Source organism: Rattus norvegicus, chromosome 2 (genome assembly GCF_036323735.1).
Source record: "Rattus norvegicus strain BN/NHsdMcwi chromosome 2, GRCr8, whole genome shotgun sequence".
NCBI lineage: Eukaryota > Metazoa > Chordata > Mammalia > Rodentia > Muridae > Rattus > Rattus norvegicus.
The window spans coordinates 229,911,075-229,926,018 of record NC_086020.1 but is presented as its reverse complement, the minus strand read 5'-3'; the positions used below and the strand labels follow the sequence as shown (position 1 = coordinate 229,926,018).

At 45.0% G+C, this 14,944-nt stretch overlaps 1 long non-coding RNA gene across 1 annotated transcript in view; it reads left to right on the top strand.

Annotated features, from left to right (window-relative positions):
* The window catches only part of LOC102547266 (uncharacterized), a 33,064-nt gene extending 19,005 nt beyond the window's left edge, over positions 1-14,059 (top strand). Inside the window, exon 3 of the long non-coding RNA XR_005501343.2 lies at positions 4,200-14,059. This is a non-coding gene — a long non-coding RNA (uncharacterized LOC102547266). The remainder of the gene's footprint in view (positions 1-4,199) is intronic.
* Positions 14,060-14,944: the final 885 nt, after the last annotated feature.

The window sequence follows — 14,944 nt, the reverse complement described above, 5'->3', positions numbered from 1 at the left end:
AACTTGATAAACGAAGAAAGGAGACTTAGGTGACCTATCTGTTGTCACGGAGCTGTGTGGTCAATGGAAGGCTCCCTGTGCCACACTCTAATTGTGGGAGGCACTATTCCATGGGCTGGGATCCTAGGGTGTATAAAAGAGGGAAAGCCAGCTGAGCACCCATGTTTATATCTCCATTCTTCTTAACAGCGGATAAAATGTGGCCAGCGGCCCATACTCCTGCCCCATGTCTTTCCCACTGTGACAGACTGTACCATCCCACTGTGAGCTAAAACAGACCCTTCCTTCTTTCCATTGTTTTTGTCTCGGATTTTTAAATCACAAAACCAAGAAAAGTGAACAACAAGCCTATATACTTTGCTGTTCCTAAAACCTTCTCGGTATTGAAAGACTTTGAGGGCTTGGGATTGAGGCCATCTTACTCAGAGCCGGAGTGCTGCTCCTGAAAGCTGGACTCACTCCGCTTGGGCTGCTATGCTGTCAGAGACCTTGGAAAGTCTTTAATCATGAAATGGTAGCTGTGTAGATCACGTGACTCCCACCATGATTCCCAGGGCTGTCTTTCCCCTTCACCGTCATTGGTTTGGGGGGTGGGTAGCAACACCAGATGGGCTTTCTTTACATGCCTTGTTTCCTGAACATTCATGTCAGCCCACTGCCTTCTTTTCCCAAATGTTCCTGAACCTCTGATGTCCCCTGTCAAATGTGCGGCTTTCACACACTAACTCTCGGGCTGGATTAAAAGATACAGCCGAGAACCAGCGTTGGCCTGTGGCCGTGCGCTGCATTTTTAAAGACCCAGAGAGCCGCTGAGGTATGAAATGGCATAACTGATGTCCATTCAGTCTGTAAAAATGCTGGCCTCATTATTCATATGGGTTATCTTTACATAAGGAATTTCCATCTTCCCTCTGTAATGTTACAGGTTTCTGAGATTCAGTGGACGCCGAAATCAGATGAATGAAACCAGCACTTGCAGAACAGGGTCTTTCAGACCCAGTTCAGTGATCCTTGCTTACTATAAACTCTTCCTCATTTGGCCTGTGTCCAGAGGAATCACCCCAGTGGTGGAGGAGGGAAGTAAAGAGAAGGCACGGAAGGAAGGAAGGTCTTAAAAGATGGGTGAGAGGGGCTGGGGATTTAGCTCAGTGGTAGAGCGCTTACCTAGGAAGCGCAAGGCCCTGGGTTCGGTCCCCAGCTCCGAAAAAAAGAACCAAAAAAAAGATGGGTGAGTTCAGGAAACGTGTGCCAGTGAGAAAATATGTAGCTGGCCTTATATGCTTATTAGCAGTGATGCCATGGGTCTCTAAATGGTTCATTTGGGGCTCACAAATAAAGTAACCGTTTATGTGTTATTATAGTTAGGGCCAGACTTGCTGGCACTGTTTGCCTGACAGTTAAGAGGTTGAGAAACGTTGGGTGGAAAGCAGACCAGGGCTAAAGTGGAAGGAAACTGAGAACCTCAGGTGTGTGATCCTCCACTTTGGCAACTGACTCACTCTCTCCAAGCCTCAGTTTTCTTTATCTCTAAAACAAATGCAACAACAGTTACTCTGTGGCGTTATGAGATTTTTACCTCTAAAACAAATGCAACCACAGTTATTCTGTGGCGTTATGAGATTTTTTTACCTCTAAAACAAATGCAACGAGAGTTACTCTGTGGCGTTATGAGAGTTGCCTGCAGACACTGACTTGCGGTTTCTAGGTCATTAAACTTCAAGCTACCTCTTCCCTCAGCATGCCTGAGGCTAGCCCACTGTCAGCTTTCTGCCGTCTTTCTCTCAGTTTCTAGTGCTGTCTCCTTTTCACTTTTCCTGAGTGCTCTTGTGATTGTCAGTCAAAGCCCAGGGAGAAACCACATGGGTGCAGCTGAAAACACAGGCCTTGGCAGGAAGTGTGAACTGCTGGTGTGGGCAGGTTCTTCAGCCATGTTCTTCAGCCAGACGCTGGTGTATACTCATTGATAGCGTAATGCAGCTGCTGACTTGCTATAGGGCTTGGGGGGGGTGCAGCATTGAGACTTTCCTCTCAGCACCCTGTGACATGTCCCCCCACAGAAGACTTGAAACCCTTCCTCCATTCTGGAACCTGTAAGATCTCAGAAATGAAAGGCAGACCAGCATCCAGGGGAAAGGCTTGTGGTCTGGACAGAGGCTGATCACGTATGACAGCCCCAGGATCATGGACCCACAAAACATCCTGTCCTTAGTTGTCTCAGATATGGTAGAGAGATGAGTAGTAACCTGCCCTTGGTGTGTCAGTGTTGGTTAAAGTCGGCATTTGTATCCCTTTAGCTTTGTCATGGAATATGAATTCATTAAGATAAGATCCCACTGTTTGCAAAGCGTTAGAGACCCAACTCCAACAAGGGCATGTGGAAGGGAGGCTGAAGAGATTAGAACATCTCTGAAAAATGTGTAATGAGAAGGATGATGAAGTTGCCTCCTGGAAGTGGAGACTCTCCTGCCTGACTCCCTGTGCACATGCGTGTACAGACACATACATGCACATACACACACGGGATCTCTCATCATTTTCCTCAGTCATTCTCTGTTGATACAACCATGATTCTGTTTCTCCACACAACTTCAACTTAATATGTCATATTATCCCACCACAGACAAAGTCTAGGCTCGACACTATAGATCCTTAAACATGAGATTTTCACAGTCACTGTCTGGCTGTGAGCGCACTCACATGTTCAGTTGGGCTCTAGAGAGACGATGACAAATTAGGGCCAGAATTAGGGCCAGATGGTGGATTTGCTTGTCTGGGCTCAGGTGTGGTGACCACTAACTGAGTTGCTGATAGGTCGCATGATACTAAATCCTGACCAACGGATGCATGCCGGGTCACATAGGTCACAAGCAGAAGATCCGCTACAAACAAAACTTACAGGATTCAAAATTTAGTTTGAAAACATTTATTCTCATTTTCTCTTCTATGATCATAAATAGTTTATTCAGGTCATTACCGTGGGCAAGTGGGATAATTACATACTCACAAGCATGGTGTTCCTGGTTAGAAAGGAGCCTGTGGAGGCCAAGGGACAGCACGACATAGTCTTAGAGTCAGATCTCAGTCCAAGCACTGAGGGCTGGCAGACGCAACATGTCCCATATTAATGGCTGCCTTCCTATATCTGGATATACTGCACGACATGTTTCCCAAATGATATGACTTCAGCAATGTGAGGGGACCAGATATCTAAGTCGTGAAACTGTCCTGAGGCACCCTGCCTGCTGCTTAGGACCACTGATCTGGTGACATTGTGCTTGTTAGTACTAAAGCATGTGCAATCCCCCTCAGTACCTCCCGGTCTGTGTTCATTCACCCAAGCTCCCACCTTTAACCCACATACCCTGATTTGGAATGTCTCATGCTGAAAGCCTCTCACTTAATCACAGCTACATCACAGCAGGCAGCCTGGGCAGACAGTTTGAAACAAAAAAGGAAGCATCTCTGGATAGCTGTCCTCTGTCAAGACGCCTCGCTCCTCTGATGCCTCCCCCTGAGTGTGCCTTGGGAGACTGATTTAGGAAGTGGAACATGCGGACGGACGACCAAAACAGGAGACAAACTTCAGAAGGTGTGAGGTGTGAGGTGTGAGGTGTGAGGTGTGAGGTGTGAGGTGTGAGGTGTGAGGTGTGAGGTGTGAGGTGTGGTGTGAGGTGTGAGGTGTGAGGTGTGAGGTGTGAGGTGTGAGGTGTGAGGTGAGGTGTGAGGTGTGAGGTGTGAGGTGTGAGGTGTGAGGTGTGAGGTGTGAGGTGTGAGGTGAGGTGTGAGGTGTGAGGTGTGAGGTGTGAGGTGTGAGGTGTGAGGTGTGAGGTGTGAGGTGTGAGGTGTGAGGTGTGAGGTGTGAGGTGTGAGGTCTGGGTCAGGCGGTGATAACGTTCACAGACAGTCTTACATGGTTGGACAGGTCACTTTGGGAAACATGCTGGACTTCATAGGGGATGGTCCACAAACTGCTTGGGAAATTCTGCACACAGGTATGAGATGGCGAGAATCTGGCTTAACTAGTCCACTCTCTGTACAGAATGTCAAGGAGCAATTTATATACAGCAATTTGCAGGTAGGGGAAGTCTGTCCAGACGGGAAAGGTTTACACGACATTAACAGTTGCTTTTAAAGACCACCTTGAGTTCCATTTGGTATTTACTTGAATTTTGAAAAAGATGTATTTATTTTTATTTTAGGTATATGAGCATTTGCCTGCTTGCATGTATGTGCACCACATGTGTGCCCACCGCCAGCAGAGGACAGAAGAGCACATTAGATTTCCCGGAGGTGGCGGTAAAGGAATTGCATGCTGCTGTGTGGGTGCTGGGAGTGAACTTAGGTCTCAAACACTGAGTCATCTTTCTAGCCCTGAGCACCTCTCTGTCAGGGATAGATTTCAGGACATTTTTATTAACATAGAATCTTTGGCTATCGTCATCATTCTATGGACACTTTTTAAAGGAGTTCTTGCGGGGTTAAAATCTTATGTTAACAAGCAATACACAACTGTAGGAAGGACAGATCTTCACATCCAAGGTAAGAACAGAAACCCTTTACCAGCATCTTAAACACAGCAAGAGTTGGTCGTGCTTACAAGAAGGAGAGAGGTCTCTAAGGAGAGCGGTCTCTCACAGAGAACTGGGGGCACAGATTTCTGTTAGGGAGTAGGTTCTTTCCGGAAGGTACAAGTCGGAAATCTGATTTCCCAAAGGCTTGACCTGCGGTTCCGAAGATAATTCCAACAGCTAGGATAGCTAACTCAGAACAAATTGCCCTTCCTGGAACTGATGAGAATAGTCCCTGCCAACATCCTGCCTGGATTCCAGCGCTCGGGACTTTAAGAAGTCTTCTTTATCAGTTCATTCATAATCTGTAACAGTACTATAGAAAACCTGGGCAGGGCTGGCAACACCTCTCATTCGTGGGCCTCTTAAAACAAAGGAACATTTCCGACAAGCTGAACTCGTGTGTGAACTTAAAAAAAAAAATCACTTTAGAAATAATGGTAGGTGGCTGGGCATAGGTAGGTGGTACACACCTTTAATCTCAGCACTCAAGGGGCAGAGGTAGTCAGATCTTTTAATAATGGGCACCAAGTTCTCAATTGGTTTTGGGGAGACATTTCATGTATAAGCCATAATGTGCCTAATCTTTCCTAACCTCACATTTCCTGATTCTCCTGATGAGCACTGTTTTATCTCTGCTTTTATGAGATCAGCTTTGCTATATTCCACAGAGGAGCGAGACCATGCAGTACTTTGGGACCTGGCTTATTTCGCTTAGCATAGTGTGTTCCAGGTCCACTCACATTACTGGAAATGACATCACAAAGAAAGGAAAACTGGGGTGACACATACACTAATTAATTACCTCAATATGATCATTATACAATGTATATATTGTGTCAAAACCTTTCTTAGTGCCTCAGAAATACATATAATTGTTATCTGTCAGTTAAAAATAAAATAAGAAATAAATTACAGACACTTGAATCATTACATTAAAATTTGTTTTTGGGAAAGTTGGACCACAAAACACTATATTGCTCACAGCTCAGTGGTGAAGAAAACTTATTTGTCTTGCAAAGGACCTGAGTTCAGCTCCTGGCACCCACATCTGGCCGGGCAGCTTTCAACCATCTTTAACTCCAGCTCCATGAGTTCCAAACCCCTTTTCTGGCCTCTGTGGACACATGTAGAAATGTGGCATAGTCTCACAGACACATACTCATTGATAGCCTCTGTTCAGACCACAATAAAAATAAAATTTAAACAAGAAACTATGTCACCAATTAGTAATTGTGCATAAACAAACCATGAAATAAATACAATGAGAGGAAAAAAATACATACATTTCTTAGTCTAATCAGCATGAGAATGTCAATCCCATTAATGGATTAGTTCATACAGTAGTTCACAGCGGAATAGGCTCTTAGGAGGCGAGGCCAATTGAGAAGCAATTGATCTGTGCCTACCTGCTCTCTCTGCTTCTTGCCTGTTGTGAAGTGAGCTGCTTTCCTCTGTTGTGCACTTCTGCCTTGTCACAGACCTAAGAACAACTGAGCCAGATAACCATATCCTGACACCACAGCCAATTAAACCTTCCCTCTTTAGTAGGTCCTTCCCACCTCAGGTATTTTCTCATAGCAGTGAAGGCTGAGTAACATAGAACTTTATTTAGTAATCCATCCATCCATCCATCCACTTGTCTATCCATCTAGCTATCTAACCATCATCCATCCATCCACCCACCCATCCATCCATCTATCCATCTGCTGGAGTCCTGGCATCTGAAAAGAGGGCCTTACACATATTAGACGAATGTTCTGCCATTGAAGCGTTTTTCTACATAATTTATTTTTTTAAGGTGATGCCAGAAAACATGTGAAGATATACAGGGAGGGGAAATTTTCCAATCATTATTGCTATGTAAAATCAGCTCTCAGTTGTATGAAACAACCAACATGCATTACAAAACATTTTCTTCAACAGAGGCCCAGGAACTTAGCTTTGAGTATCTGTGGGGCTTCGGGCATCTGAAGGCTCTTCTGGGGTATCGAGTATTCCAGAGGGTGTGACACATGAGATGCACAGCATAAGGACTTCTGTGTTGTCAGACCTCTCACCTGATGTAGGAATTTCCAGAGTCCGAGATTTGATCCCAGAATAAATAGGAGTCAGTGGTCTTGTACGGTGCTGCTCAAAAACCATACAAGGTCCCTTCTGCCTAAGTCTTTTAGTTAAAGCAGCCCTGTGCCAAATGAGAGAGGATAGGGGTGCAAGCACTGCATGAGAAGGATAGAATGCTGACTAACTTGATAGGAAAAATCACAGCACAAAGTCCATGTAATTAACCTAAGAAGTTCTGGGTTATAATCAGCTCAAACCCTGAGTGTGGAAAGCATCTCTCACAGTTGCCTGTGGGGAAGTTGAGGAACGTAAGGTTGCTAACTGCCAACTTCCCATCAGCAGTTGGTTTGGGCGGGAGAGGAGGAGGAGGACTGTGTGCTCCCCTAACACAGACATCCATCCTGCTCCTAAGCAGCAGAAAGCCTCAGGCACAGGAGCTGGTGTTTGGGGCAGGCAGCCTCTCAGGGACGGAGCTGCTCCTGGAGATGAATGCCAATGGATTCTGAGTAAAGAGCTCGGTCTCAGAGAGAGCATTTTTCCTTGTCATTAAATATTCATTGTGATGACTTCTAATGGTTACATAGATACTTTACTTTTTTTAAATTAACATCTTTTTTCATAAAGCGGAGAAATAGAAAGGAAAAAAAACCCCACAGTTTGGCCAATTAGTGCCACTAAACTAGACCATCAATTATACATCTTCCTGTTTTTCCTTAGCATGCTCCTTATTTATTTAGTTTTATAAGTATGTATAAAATTAAACAAGATAAATGTCATTGGCCTTTACATGCATGAGCGCAACAGACTTTGATCTTATCATGAGACTATCAGTCCCCTTCTTTCCCAAAATCTCCCTTCTTGTCTTTAAAAACAAATAAAGGATTCCACGTATGAGAGAAAGCGTGTAATCCTGAGGTTTTGTTTTTCATTAATTTTATAATAGAATTGCACCTCTCCCTCCTTCCTCCCTCCAGGCCCCCCACCTCTCCGTGCCTGTCTCCAACTCCTTTCACACCCTCACCCTCAAGTTGATAGCCTCTTCTTTATTCACGGTCACTGTTAGATACACATAAACATTTGTAAACACATGCATGTACAAATATACAAGCACAACCTACTGAGTCCATTTTTGTCATTGTGCATATGGTTTCTGACAACTTTCCTCATTCCCCCAGTGGTTATCGCCACCGTGACTGGTGTTGCCATTTCGCAATGGCTTCACAGGAATGCCATCTGCATGAAGCTGCTGAGGACCAGGTTGTTCTAGAGAAGGTTGGCTGATCCTGAACTGTCATGGGAAAGACTTTGGCATCTTCACAGCTATTGTAGCAGCCATTGCTGCTGCAGCCACTGTGTCTGCAGTGTCTGGGATTGCCCTCCACTGATCTGATGTTAAGGCAAGCACAGTGGGTAAACTTTCAGGAGTAGTTGCTGACAATTGGGAATTCTAAATTTAAATTGATAGGAACAGCTTGACAATGGCCCTCAGTGTTATGGCCCTCAGGTGTCTTGGCCCCAGGGTGCCACAGTAGTAGGCTTTTTGCTCCTTATCACATGCACAAACAGCACGCCCAGTTCTGGGCAGAGACTAAGCATGTGTTGCTCTCCTTGGTAGGAGACAATCCCTCTGCCCAAATCGGGCTCAGCCTTTACGAGAAGCAGTTAGCCAAAGACAGGCAACTCTTTGAGATCAATCCTCACCTAAGACAGGAAACTCTGAGACTGGCAGAGATTTTCCAGAGATGGGTTGCCACCCTGAAAGGGTCCTAAGACAGGCGCTGCTTAATAAAAAAAATAAAAAAGGGGGACTTGTCGGACCCTCCTGGGTCCCCTGAAGTGTTCAACTCCTGCTGAAACTCTGCTAATGCATGTAGAAGCCTTTTGTTCCTAACAAAGGAATGCCCTGGCCCGGCAGCAACACACCTAGGCGTACACCTGGGCGTGCACCTGGGCGTACACCTGGGCATGCACCTGGGCGTACACCTGGGCGATGGTCCATTCATTCCTGTCTTTTGTTCTCAGTCTTTGTTCCTGGGACTTAGGCTGGTCTTCCTGGAATTTTCCACCCTGTGAACTTGGGGTATATATTTGGTTAATAAAGCTACAGAATTGGCATTCTCTCTTAACACGAATGACCCACATATGTGTGTTTTTTAATCCCGCAGGCTTACGCCCGGATCTCTGTGCCGTGTTGGTGCGGGCATCGACAACATTGGACAACATGGAGGTTCATCATTAGGAGAGGCCAATTCTGCCTCTCTCAACAGACATTAGTTGCCTGGTTTTGTTGTCGTCGTTGTTGTTGTTTGTGTTGTTTTGTTTTTGTCTAGGGGTGGGATTCTACGGGAGATTGCTTTCCACTTCTACCTTAGCATGTCTATTGGTATCGCTGTTCTTCTGGTCTTGCGTATGCAGTCGTGTCCAGGACAGACTGCCTTGCAGCAGACTTCCTAATAGTCTGACTCTTAGCATCTTTACACCCGACTCTCCAAGATGGTTCCTGTGCCGTAGATGCAGGAGCTATGGTGCAGATGTATCCACTGGGGCTGGGCTCCTCACAATAATCTTTGCATGACCAACTCTGGCTTAGTTCATGACAACGATGAAATCCACCTGAATGAGAAGAGTCTTCCATAGACTCACCTATGTGAACACTGGAAAGGTTCTAGAACCTTCAGGAGGAAGGAGAGCCTTACTGGAGGAAGTGGGTGGACTTCGAGCGTTTATGATTCACCCCACTTCCAATGTGTGTTTTATCTTTGTCTTCTCCGTTTGCTTCTCCAACTCCCTCTTTCTCTCCTCATAACCCCATCTTTAAATTAGTTCCTTGAAAATTTTTACACAATGTGTTCAGATCATATTCATGCCTCCCTATCTCCCAAAGTCCTCCCAGATCCAGCCCCTGTCTATAACCACCTAACTTTCCAGCCTCTTTTTCCTTTTTAACCCATCTAATCTAATTTGTGTTGCCCCTCTATTCTTAGCTGTGTGGTCTTCCACTAGAGTACTGCCAACCTACCATGGACTGTACTGTTAGAGAAGACCGACTCTCCCTCTGCCAACAGCTATCAACTGCCCATAGCAACTCAGATAGACATGGGACTTCATGCCCTAGCCTCCCCATGCTGGAATTGTGCCTGGCTTGAATTTGTGTGGGTCATATGCATGATTCAAAGCTCGAAAGCCACAAAGAGTCTTAGGAAGGCCGCAGGTAAGCTGAGGCTTAGAAGTCAGAGGAGTCCAGAGTTGAGAACGTTCCTATCGGTCACATTCAAGTCCTCAGTGACTTTTTGCCAAACGGTAAATAAAACCCCTTTTGTTAATTAATGTGACTAGAGCAAGTTAAGTGTGGAATGTTTACTGTGGCTCACAGTTCCAGAGTACAGTCTGTCACAGTGAGAAGCCATGTGGCAAGGAGCTGGAGGCAGCTGGTCACACTTCATCTCCAGTCAGAACACAGAGAGCAAACATCACTACTGCTGGATTTCCTTTCTCCGAGCCTCCTTATCTGACCTAGAACCAAGACCATGGCTAGAGAGATGGCTCAGTGGTTAGGGCCTTGGCTGCTTCTCCAGAGGGCCTGAGTTCAATCTTCAGCAAGCACTTGGTAGCTCACGAGCATCTATAATGTGAACTAATGCCCCCTTGTGGCTTACAGTATATACATACCAATCTCATATACATAAAAATAAGTAAGTCCTTTTTTAAAAATGCTAGAACCCAAAGTATGATATGGCACAGGCCACAGTCACAATAAAAATCCCTCACAGGCAATGACTAGCCTAAGCTAGACAATTCCTCACAGGCTTGCCCAAAGGCTAACCTGATCTAGGTAACCCCTCACAGACATGCTCAGAGGCTAACCTGATCTAGGTAACTCCCTCCTCACAGCCATGCTCAGAGGCTAACCCGATCTAGGTAACCCCTCATGGGCTATGTCCAGAGGCTCCTTTCCTAGCTGGTTCTACTTGACAATCAATATAAACCTTCACCCTTCAGACAAGCAAGTAGACAGCAAGACCCCAAACAATGTGGCCCTCCTATCTCTCCATACTCCTTCCCCCCATTATACACCAACCACATTCTCCTTCCTCCCCATTATACACCAGTCACATTCTCCTTCCCCCCATTATATACCAGTCACATTCTCTATATAACACGAACACCTCGAATCTTTCTAGACTCAAGGCCTTTGCCATATTGCATGCTTCTGCCTGGCTCACCCTACTGTATTCAGTTCCTTCTACTTAATTAGCATACACTTCTGTGGTAGCATGAATGGAAATGGATCCTACGCTATCATAGGGAGTGGCATTATTGGAAGTGTGGCCTTGTTGGAAGAAGTGTGTCACTTGAGGTTGGGCTTTGAAGTCGCAGAAGCCAGGCCTGGTCTGTCTAGATAAGACAGGAGCACTGTCTCTTCCTGCTGCCTGCCAACAGGGTGTAGAACTCTCAGCTACCTCTCCAGCACCGTGTCTGCCTTCTTGCCACCATGCTCCCATCATGATGATAACGGATTAGACCTCTGAAACATAAGCCAGCCCTAATTAAATGCTTTCCTTTATGAGAGTTGTTGTGGTCGTGGTGTCTCTCCATAGCAAAAGGAACCCTGACTAAGACAGCCACTATTTGTATGCGACTTCATCATGAAAGAGTTTGGAAGTGGGTCTCCGTTAGTAGCCACCTCACTCATCGGTTTTTCTCACAGCGTTTATCATGATTGGTAGGAGGTTTTGCTTTTGCCTCTTCTTCCAACTAGAAGCCATCCATTAGGACCTCCTCAGGACATTCAGTACAGAGCATGATATGACAAAGGTCTGGAAGTCCCTTCATCACAGCACACATGAAGTTAGAAAGTGAAGGTGGGACCTGAAAAGACAGCTCAGCACTTAAGAGCATTTCCAGAGGACCAGGGTTCATTTCCAAGCACCCATCCCTGGGTAGTTCACAACTACCTCTAAGTCATGTTCCAGAGGATCCAATGTCCTCTTCTAGACTGCAGGAATGATACCTATGTGATGCACACTTACACTCAGGAACTCAGAGGATCCAATGTCCTCTTCTAGACTGCAGGAATGATACCTATGTGATGCATACTTACACTCAGGATCACACACATTAAATACATAAAGAATGAACCTTTTTTTTTTTAAAGTGAAGGCATATAGACCCAACTATGTGTCCCAGTGATAGATATAAACTCTCAGTATTTCTGAGAAGATGGGGTCTCCTTCCAACCACACAGTGGGGAGGAGGGGGAATATTGGTTTAACTTGGAAAATAACAAAAATTTTTAAAGAAAGTTTTACTTTCAAAAGAGAGCAACAACACATATCTTTCACAGAATTAACGTCCTCGGAGTCATGCCGGGAGCTTTGCGAGCTTGACTTATTACAAGTTATAGGGGGAAAAAAGATCTTAAGTTCGTGAGTTTTCTTCTGCTTCTGTCCTGCTAATCCCACATTCTATGGGACATTTGGAGGAGGCCAAAACAGTTAAATAATAGATGGTCCCGTTAAATAAAATAAGACACCCAATTCAGAGATATGGGAGAGAGTCACATTAATCTCAAACAAGGCTTTTTCTCAAATGTCACTGAGATTGTCGCTGTGCTAGAATTTTCTTCTTTTCAAGGCTGCACAAGATGCCATTGCAAATCTCTCCCACATTTTGCTTCCCATTCTGCTACGGGCAGGCTCTTGGGTTGCACCCATAATTTAACTCCTGTAAATAATATGAGTTTACAAATATTTCTCTATTACTCTATTTTATTTGTTCTCTGGAGGGATAAAACCAAAATTAAAATCGCTCTGTTGTGTAATAATTCTCTTCTGAGGTTTTGAGGGATGGCCATACCCCTTCCCACAGCTGTACACTGCTTTACATCCTCACCAGCAGTACATAAGGCTGCTCACGTCTCTCCATGTTCTCACCAACATTCCTTCCTTCCCTCCTCTCCTCTCCTTTCCCCCTTTCCTGTTTGTTTTTGTTGTCATCCCCCATTTGTGTAAGATGGTATCTGTCTGCAGAGTTGATCATATTCTTTTGTACGTAGTGGGTGGTTGTAGATCTTTGGAGGAATATTTCTAACCCTTTTGGTCATTTCAGAGAAGTGGAAGCCCCCCTTGGGTACTACCCTGCCCTGGGACATCAAGTCACAGCAGACCTAAGTGCATCCTCTCCCACTGAGGCCAGACAAGGCAGTCCAGGTCAGAGAAGGGAAGCCAATGAGAGGCAACAGAGTCAGAGACAGCCCCTGCTCCAATTGTTAGGGACTCACTTGAAGACCAAGCTGCACATCTGTTACAAATGTGGGGGGCCTAGGTCCAGTTCTTCATGCCCTTGGGTTGATGATTCAGTCTCTGTGAGCCTCCATGGGCACGGGTTAGTTGACTCTGTAGGTCTTCCTGTGGTGTCCTTGACCCCTCAGGCTAGCTCAATCCTATCTCCCACTCTTCCACAAGACTCGGGAGCTCCACCAGATGTTTGGCTATATGGGTCTCTGCATCTGTTTTCATCAGATACTGCTGGATGAAGGCCCTCGGGAGATATTTATGCTAGGCTCCTGTCTGCAGGCATAGCAGAGTGTCATTAATAGTGTTAGGGGTTGGCTCTCTCCCTTGGGATGAGTCTCAAGTTGGGCCAGCCATTGGTTGGCCATTCCCTCAGCCTATATCCCTGTGCCTCTTGTAGGCAGGACCAATTTTAAGTTGAAGGATCTGTGGGTGAGTTGATATTCCCCTCCCTCCAGTGGAAGTCCTGCCTAGACAGGAGGTGACCACTTCAGTGTCCATCTCAGCTGGCAAGGAGTCTCAGCTGGGGTCACCTCACAGACTCTAAGGAGCCTCCCCTCTCCCGGAATATTTTTAATTAGGCAAATCTTGCCTTGGAAAATCCCTAAGTATTTTGTTATTCTTGATGCTCTAACAAGTTGAAATACTTTTTAAATTTCCTTTTTAGGTGGCTCATTCTTAGTGTAGAGAAGTTCAACTAACTTTTGTCTGTGGATGCGTATTTAGCAGATTTGTGTGGTATGTGTGTGCACGTATGCAATCACTAGAATTTTCTATCTATAGCTTCTCTCATCTGTAAGGAGAAGTAATGTTACTCCTTCTCTGATTGGCATTAAACATTAAATGTATTGACTTTATTTTTGTTCGATTTTTAACTGCCTTTCTTTTATTTTGGCTATTCTGCACAAAGCTCCCAGTACTGCGCTGATAGAAAAAAAAAAACAAAAACGTTTGAACAAAGGCAGCCCTAATTGTCCATGCTTTTAGTGGAAAAGTTTTTGGCCTTTCGACATAATTTATAATGTTTGCTGTTAACTTTCCTATTGCCTATTGTGATATGGTACCTTCTATTCCTGGCTGGTTGAGTATTTTTCATCATGAAATGTATTAAATTGTATTAAATGCTTTCTTTCTGAATCCACTGATATGGTTATTCTATTTATTCTGCTAGCGTGTATTCATTGACTAATTTTAATGGGTTAAACTATCCTTGCATTGTGATAACAAGCTCTTGTAGTGATTTGAATAAGAATGCTCACCCCACCCCGAAACAGGCTCACTCGAATGCAAACTTATGCATGGTTAGTTGATCAGCTTGCAAAGATTAAGAGGTGCAGTCTTGTTAAAGGAGGTAGGTCAGTGGGGGTGGGCTTTGAGAGCCCCACCACACCCACACCCACCCACCCACCCCACCCCCGCTAATCAGGATGTAAGCCCTCAGCCCCATGTCTGCCTGGTGCCATGTTTTCTGCCTTAATGGATAGGGACTAATGCCCTAAAATTCTAAAACTGTAAGCAAATCCCAATTAAATACTTTTATAAGAGGTGCCTTTGTCTCCTCACAGCCATAGAACAGTAATGAAGATAGATCTCCCTTGGTTACGGCGTACAGTCCTTCAGATAGGCAGTTAAATTCAGTTTGCTAGTGTGTCGTTGAGGAATTTTACAACATAGTGGCTGAAGGGGATTGGCCTGTAGTTTTCCTTTCTTGCGGTGATTTATCAGGGTCTCAATCAGGGCAATGCTAGCCCCACGGTATGATCTAATAAGCGTTTCCTCCTCCTCAAGTTTTTGGAAATTTTTGAGAAGAGTTGGCGTCATTTCCTCATTAAATATTTGGCAGAACTCAGTAGGGAAGGCGCTTGGCCCAGGACTTTTGTAGAAAAGTTTTTGATTACTGATTATGCAACTAATAACAGGTCATCAGAATATAATGAAGCAAAACCACAGAGCGCTGAAAGGAGAAACGGAGAGCCCTACTACAGCTGAAACCTTCAGTACCACGTTTTCAACAATGGC